Source organism: Protobothrops mucrosquamatus, unplaced genomic scaffold (genome assembly GCF_001527695.2).
Source record: "Protobothrops mucrosquamatus isolate PMUCROS unplaced genomic scaffold, P.Mucros_1.0 scaffold212, whole genome shotgun sequence".
NCBI classification, from domain to species: domain Eukaryota; kingdom Metazoa; phylum Chordata; class Lepidosauria; order Squamata; family Viperidae; genus Protobothrops; species Protobothrops mucrosquamatus.
In genome coordinates, this window is record NW_015386566.1 from 310,053 (window position 1) to 316,177 (window position 6,125).

Here is a 6,125-nt window from a genome sequence, read left to right on the forward strand (position 1 = left end):
CTGCATCACAGGCCTACTCCTCTCCATTCATGAATAACACTAGCACCAAAGGAGAATCCTGACATACAGGTAAACCTCGACTTACAACCATTCATTTAGCAACGATTCAAAGTTACAACAGCATCAAAAAAGTGACGTACAACTAGTCCTTGCAATTACAACCATCACTGCATCCCCACAGTCACATGAACAAAATTGGGTGTTTGACAACCCACATGTATTTATGATGGTTGCAGCATGCCAGGGTCACGTGATTATCATTTGCGACCTCTTCTGACAAGTAAAGTCAATGATTCGCTTAATAACCACCTTAACTGCAGTGATTCTCTTAACAACCATGGCAAAAAAAAAGTTGGTGCCACTCACTTAACAATTATCTTTTTTAGCAACAGAAATTTTGGTCCCAATTTGTAGTTGTAAGTTGAGGACTACCTGAACAGAGAGCAATTCCAACTTCCTTGGGTTCAGTTTGAATCTGTTCTCTCTCCAGACCCTCAAGGCTCCAAACCCCAGGAAAGAATATTGGCAGTGTCTCCCTTACTACCCAAGATAGCAATATGTAGCATACTGATTATTCATAACCCAAATTGTCATCATATGATCTTCCCCCAACAGTTTTAAATAAAAGTTAAGAAGCAGGCGGGTAAGGACTAATTCCTGTAGCACCTCTAAAGTAAGGCTCCGATAGGCTGACCTCACTTTCCTCTTTACAACAGACTGAAAGCACTCATAGGAATGGAACCCCTGCAGAACAGTGCCCCAACCCCCGACCTCCTTATGTGGGAGATACTAGGGAGAAGAAGTCTAAAAGGACAGGAGGAATGTCACTAAGCGGTCTAAAAGGAAAAGGAGAAGTGCACTAAAACAGGTCATCCAGTAAAAAGACCAAAGCTGTCTCATTCCCATTCACAGGTCTGAACCCAGACTGAATAGAGATAATCCACTTCTTCTAAAGTAGTGTATGTATTTAGAACATCTACAGCAGAGGACCCCAACCTTTTGGGCACCAGGGACCGGTTCCGTGGAGAGAGGTTTTTCCGTGGACCGGAGAGTGCGTGGTTTTGTGTGCTGCCTGCATCTCGCGGATGGGGCTTTGCTTGTTTGTGAGGACTGGTTGCTGGCATGCTGCAGGCCAGTACTGGTCCATGGACTGGGGGTTGGGAACCCGATTTACAGTATCATGATTCATTATTCCAAAATCGAGTTGGAAAGGTGTACAGCCCATGATGCCTCAATATCCATGCACATTAAAATGAAGAAGTGGTGCTTTCCTGGACGGATATTTAACTTATAAAAAATATGGGAAAGGGGTCTCTGAAAAATCTGAAAATGAATGCAGTGAGTGGGACTGTCCTACTGTACATAGGTCAAAACAAAGGTAGATATGACGTCACAGGATGGAGCATCAGGTAAAATAGGGTGGGGAGCAGCAGTTTTAAGGTACCAGTCTCCTAGAGGCAAGTCAGTCTTGTGTTACAAGAAGGCTGGCAACCTCTACACATTTTGATATCTTTCTGTGAAGAAAGAATAAAGCATTTGAGGCCTCAATGTAATAAACTGGTATGTCCTTCTGCAAAACCACAGTAAAGGAGAGCTTTAAAATAATTGTATAATTATGAAAATAATGTAATGTGACAGTTCAAAAATAATTCTATTTACTATCATCGCCTTTTCCCAGGATTTTCCTGCTTTGCACAAAGAAGCAGTTAGAAGCATGTTTGCAAAATGTAGGAATATTTTTAAAAAGGTAACATTGTACTCAAATGAGACAAGAACAATTGCTTCCAACCCTTAAAAAAGGAGTGTATGTCCAATAATTAAAAAAAATACTTTAAAAATGGAATGCCATTTTATAGATTGAACTATAAAACTGATGAAGGTTGGGTCAAAAGTAATGTCACTGACAAAAGAATGTCATGTGAATCACATGTTTGGAATGCTATTTGATCTGTCCCAACCCCCACAATTGTATTATATGTCTCTGATAGTATTTTGTTGTTAAGGCTAGAGAGCTGCTAAGCAGATAAGCAGGGATAGCACCAGACAAAAAAGCAGGAAACATTTCCCCAATCAAGGAACTACCAAGGAGAAAACCACATCCCCACCAACACTGGCAGGGCAAGGTATTGTATATAAACAGGGAGCAAACCCCCAAACTCACTAGAACTGAGGCAGGCATTGAAGCATCAGTAAGGAAAAAACTAAGCTCAGAGAGCACCAAGCACTCCACACTTCAGCCCTGAGCTATATATATTCTCTTCTGTAGGAGCTGTTCAGCCTTGCTCAACCTAAAGACTTCTATATTATGCAAGACTGCAGCTCTCATCAACGTGGCTGCTCAGGAATCTCAGAAATAATAATTCAAATGTCTGGAGAATGTAAGATGGGAAATGGTGATCAAAACCAGTAAAGCAGGCAAAGGGACGGCCAGTCATGAATCACACTTGTATAGGCTTGCTCTGCTTAAGTAACCCACAGTGGTGTTGCTGAATTGCAGGGCAACTTTTAATTGAGCAGGCAATGAAAGGCACCATAGAGGTGGAGTAACATACAAGTGGCAATGAAGCAAATGTTCCAGAGCAAAAAGTGCTACCATGGAAGAAAACAGTGACTTCGGGCTTCAGCTCCCCCAACCCAAACCTCTGGGAGCTGGGGAGCTGAAGCCCGAAGGCAGTTTTAAGTATTTTTTTCTTGATTTTTTTTAAAAGGTCAGACTAACACTGGTTGAAGGTGATCCCGTAGGTCAGGGGTGTCAAACTCAATTTCACTGAGGGCCGCATCAGCATTGCGGTTCCCTTGGGGGGCTGGGTGCGTGTGGCCAGAGTGGGTGCAGCCTATTGGGTGGGTGTGGATGGAGTGGGTGTGGCCAACTGAGTGGGCATGGCCAGTTCTACATCATTCACGTCAAGAATGTCTATGGGGGGCCTGGGCAAGAGTCCCTGTCTAGACTCCCAGAGACCGTCTTCCCCCACCCTGGCCCCGTTCACGGTTCCGTACCAGGTGACCCCGTTCACGGTTCTACCGGTGGTGTTTTAACATGTAACCGAGGGCCGACCGGACCCGGTCCCGGTTCCGTCGCCCCCGGCAAGGGAGTGACAAAGGTCCTACCGAAGCGCCCGGTGTACTTTGGTCTTCGTGGGCTGCATCCGGCCCCCAGGCCTTGTGTTTGACATGTCTGCCGTACGTACTATTGAAGCACTGGATAATTTGAAAAGTATCTAGTGCCAAAGAGATCCTATTTCCAGTCTTACTGTATTCATGTCCTACTTAATATGGCAGCCAGCTCAAATATCTGCACCAAAGACCATCTTAAAAGAATTTTTGGAATTCAAGCTTTCAAATGCAACTGGTCTGCCCTCACTATGTGGACAGGGGAGGGCTTAAGTAGTTGAACACTATGTGGACCTTTGAGGGCTTAAGTAGTTGAACATTTCATGGGTGGTGTTTAATCAAATATAGGGAATCGGATTGTCTTGTCATTTTGTTGCCAGTAGGAAAAGATCTGGGAAGAAGAAACATCTGGACAAGGAAACAGAGGTTATATTGGTGGAATCATAGGTGGACAGGAGCTGAGTGATTCCCAGGGTCCTCAGGTTGGAGACATTTCATCTGTTGTCCTCAAAATGGGGTTGGAAGATTAAGACACAACATATTTCACTAGAACACTTGCACATTTTTTAACAGACACTATACCACATAAACTTTATATTCACTGCTGTGTTGTTAGATATAAGGAGAAAAGTCAGTTAAGAGTCATATAACATTAATGCAAGTGATGGGTGAAAACTGATGAATATCTAATAAGGAAGACCTGATCTGCTGTTTTTTGAAACTTTGTCTGTCCATAGGTTGTGAAATCAAAGAGTTTTCATCATGTCTTCTGCTAGTTGCTACTCGTGGTGCGTTCTGCGAGCCTTCTGCTTTTTCAGTCTTTCAGCCTTGGAACTCCTGGTGTGAGCAAGGCAAGTCTCCACTTCTTATCTAAGGAAGATTTCCAGCTACACTTTGTACCGGAATTAAGGCTTGGCCCATCAGCAGTTATCAGCCAGCTGCACACTAAGTACCAGGGTGTTCAGGGTCACATGCAGAGACAGTCCCTCTGTAGCTTTCCTTTTCCTGGAAACTACCTAGCAGTCAGGTCAAACTGATGCATCAACAAAAAGGCTGATGAGCTGTCTTTCTGAATACTATCCCGACAGGCTGAAGTAGATTTCAGGGCTGCTAGAATAAGCCAATCATTACTGTTCTTTTCCAAAGCAAAAAACTTGTCACTTTTCGGGGGGGGGGGGAAGAGGGGGGAGGGCATCAAATCTGAATTCTATTTACGAGCTCTGTGGCGTTGCTTTTTCTACAAGCTGCCCAGCGCATCAGAGGCTGAATCGCACGTCCTACCCTTTGTCCTCACCGGTTCGCCGCCCGGTAAGCCCTTCCTTTCTTTTTGGATTGGGTTCCCGCCCGCCTGCAGCGGAGGTGGGTGGGAACACAAAGGCTGAAAGTGGATTCAGGTCCAGCGATGGGGGAGGGGAAGGCGGAGAAGATAGAGAGATTAGTCCCTCAAAAGCAAAACACCACGTAGGAACGCAACCCTTTATATGCGTTCTTAAATTCAGGCGGAGCAATCCCAAAACGCGGGTGGGAGGGCCGCGGATGGATTAGCTGCCGGGAAGCTAAGAGTGATAGATGAGCAAAGAGGCGGGACTTGGCCGGCGCCGACCAGGGAGTTGCGCGGGCCGCTGTTCTGTCGGGGTTTGCAGCAAGCGGGAAAATAATAGCGATATTTTTTGCGGGAAGAAGGCAGGATTTGGGGTTTGATGTTTTTCATTTTTAAGCTCGTCAGCTGTGGTTGGGCGATTTCTATTTTCTGTGGCTGGAGGCTGAGCATAGCCACCATAACGTTTCCATTCGGGCTTAGCAATATTACAGAAAGAATAGAAAAAACCGCCAGGAATAGTAAACTAAAGAAATGAATGTCGTGAGACGTGAAAAACTAAATCCAATTTATACCGATGAAATTCACTATATTGCTCCATGCCGTTTTATCCTTTGTAAACCTTCTCTCCTTCCCCTTTTGTCCTTTAAACATCTCTTTCTTCTTTGGGGGAACTCATCAGCTCCATCCAGCCACGACTTTCTCTGTTTCTGTTCCTTATAACCCATTTATTTTTCACAATCCAGCCCTTGTTCATTGTCTCTATCTGATCAAACCACCTCAGTATACTACTTTTGAATAGAATAGAATAGAATAGAGCTGGAAGGGACCTTGGAGGTCTTCTAGTCCAGCCCTTGCTCAAGCAGGAGAACCTATATCATCTCAGACAAGTGATTGTGTAGTCTAGTCTCTTCTTAAAGACCTCCAGTGATGGAGCGCCCATGATTTCTGGAGGCAAGCTGCTCCACTGGCTAATTGTCTTCACTATCAGGAAGTTTCTTCTTAATTTCCAGGTTGCTTCTCTCTTTGATCAATTTCCAACCATTGTTTCTTGGAGAATAATTTAACCCCTTCTTCTTTGTGGCAGCCGGTTTGTAGCATTCATTTTGTATTCAATCAACATTCGTTTATTATCCAATTGCTTCTTATTTAAGAATGTTTATCTTTAAATATCCAGTTAACTACTTTGAAGCTTATTCTCATCTACTGATATCTCATTTGCTCATTGGATATTGCCATTTTCAGTTCTTTGTACAGTACATTCATTCCTTGCAATAAACCACTTACATTTTAGCCTCATTTTAACCTTAATTTGGGGTATCTTAAACCTTCTTCATTTCCCCATTTTTAGTAAATGTTCTTCCAAAGTACACAAATTCATTAACTTGCCCTCCCTTTTCATAATTCATGGATAATTTGTAATTATTCATGGCATTTTTCCTGTTTAAATACAGTTATCTTGTTCTATTAGAGATAATGAGTTTTTGGGCCCCTACTTCTCATTGCTCAACTCAGCGTTATCACTGGATGCACAATTGACCAGGTTCAAATTATCCTATTCCAGACATATTATGCAAACACCTAATTCTCTGGAAAAAAACTGTAATGCTGAGAAAGGTAGAAGGAAAGAAAATGAGAGGATGACCAGCAGCAAGTTGGATGGCTACAGTGACAATGAGTATATCAGTGGTGGCGA